The sequence below is a fragment of the Macaca nemestrina genome, chromosome X (assembly GCF_043159975.1).
Source record: "Macaca nemestrina isolate mMacNem1 chromosome X, mMacNem.hap1, whole genome shotgun sequence".
Classification (NCBI taxonomy): Eukaryota; Metazoa; Chordata; class Mammalia; order Primates; family Cercopithecidae; genus Macaca; species Macaca nemestrina.
This window is the reverse complement of record NC_092145.1, coordinates 130,035,872-130,037,851: the sequence shown is the minus strand read 5'-3', so window position 1 is coordinate 130,037,851 and position 1,980 is coordinate 130,035,872. Positions and strand designations below refer to the sequence as shown.

At 40.0% G+C, this 1,980-nt stretch overlaps 1 pseudogene; it reads left to right on the top strand.

Moving 5' to 3' along the window:
* Window positions 1-707: 707 nt before the first annotated feature.
* LOC139360836 (histone-lysine N-methyltransferase SETMAR-like) lies at window positions 708-1,736 on the top strand (annotated as a pseudogene).
* The last annotated feature ends 244 nt before the right edge of the window (window positions 1,737-1,980 follow it).

Genomic DNA, 1,980 nt, shown 5'->3' with positions numbered 1-1,980 from the left:
GAAGAGAGCAGATCTTAAGTGTTTGCAGCACACACAAAAAAATGGTAACTATGTGAGGTAATTGAATGTGTTGCTTAACTTTTTATTTTATTTTATTACTATTATTGTTTTTTGAGACAGTCTTGCTCTGTCACCCAGGCTGGAGTGCAGTGGCATGATCTCAGCTCACTGCAACCTCGGCCTCCTGGGTTCAAGTGAGTCTCCTGCCTAATCCTCCCAAGTAGCTGGGATTACAGGCATGTGCCACCCCGCCCAGCTAATTTTTGTATTTTTAGTAGAAACGGGGTTTCACCATGTTGGTCAGACTGGTCCTGAACTCCTGACCTCAGGTGATCTCCCAAAGTGCTGAGATTACAGACGTGAGCCACTGTGCCCAGCAATGTTGCTTAATTGTGATAATCATTTCACAATGTATATGCATATCAAATCCATCACTTTGTATGTCTTAAATATATTAGGTTGGTGCAAACATAGTTGCAGTTTTTGAAATGTTGGAATTTGCCATTTGATATTGGAATAAATTCTTAAATAATGTGGTTACGTTACACATAATTTTAGTGGGCTTTTCTCGCTTTATGGGTTTTTTTATTTTTATTTTTATGGTTTTTTGGGGGTTTTTTTTGTTTTTTGTTTGTTTGTTTGTTTGTTTGTTTGTTTTTTGGCTAATGACTTATTACTTGCTGTTTATTTTCTGCTTATTTTAGCCTATGGAAATGATGTGAGACCAAAAGCAAATTTAAGCGAGTTTCTTATTCGAGTTCAAAACGGGTCATAAAGCAACAGAGACAACGCGCAACATCAACATCGCACTTGACCCAGAAACGGCTAACGAATGTACAGTGCAGTGGTGGTTCAAGAAGTTTTGCAAAGGAGACAATAGCCTTGAAGATGAGGGGCGTAGTGGCTGGCCATCGGAAGTTGACAACGACCGATTGAGAGCAGTCATTGAAGCTGATCCTCTTACAACTACACAAGAAGTTGCAGAAGAGCTCAACGTGGACCATTCTACGGTCCTGCAGTATTTGAAGCAAATCGGATAGGTGAAAAAGCTCGATAATTGGGTGCCTCGTGAGCTGAGCAAAAATTTTAAAAGATCATTGTTTTGAAGTGTCGTCTTCTCTTTTTCTACGCAACAACAACGAACCATTTCTCAATCGGATTGTTACCTGCGACGAAAAGTGGATTTTATATGACAACTAGCGATGCCCAGCTCGGTGGTTGAGCTGAGAAGAAGCTCCAAAGCACTTCCCAAAGTCAAACTTGCGCCAAAAAGAGGTTATGGTCACTGTTAGGTGGTCTGCTGCCAGTCTGACCCACTACAGTTTTCTCAATCCCGGTGAAACCGTTACATCAGATAAGTATGCTCAGCAAATCAATGAAAAGCACCAAAAACGGTAACATACGCAGCCGGCATTGGTCGATAGAAACGGCCCAATTCTCCACAACACCGGACCGCACATCGCACAATCAAGGCTTCGAAAGCTAAACGAATTGGACTATGAAGTTTTGCCTCATCTGCCATATTCACCTGACCTCTTGCCAACCGACTACCACTTCTTCAGCCATCTCCACAACTTTTTTTTGCAGGGAAAACGCTTTCACAACCAGCAGGATGCAGAAAATGCTTTCCAAGAGTTCGTCGAGTCCCGAAGCACGGATTTTTACTCTACAGGAATAAAACAAACATTTCTCGTTGGCAAAAATGTGTTGATCGTAATGCTTCGTATTTTGATTAATAAAGATGTGTTTGAGCCTAGTTATAATGATTTAAAATTCACTTTCCAAAACCAAAATTACTTTTGCACCTGCGTAATACACAATTTTATTTGTCCATAATACCCTCATGAATATAATTGATTATCTTTGACAAAGGAGCAAAAGCAATACAATGGTGAAAGCATAGTCTTTTCAACAAATGGTATTAAAGCAACAAGACATGCAAAAATATGAATCTAGACAGATCTTACACCTTTCACTAAA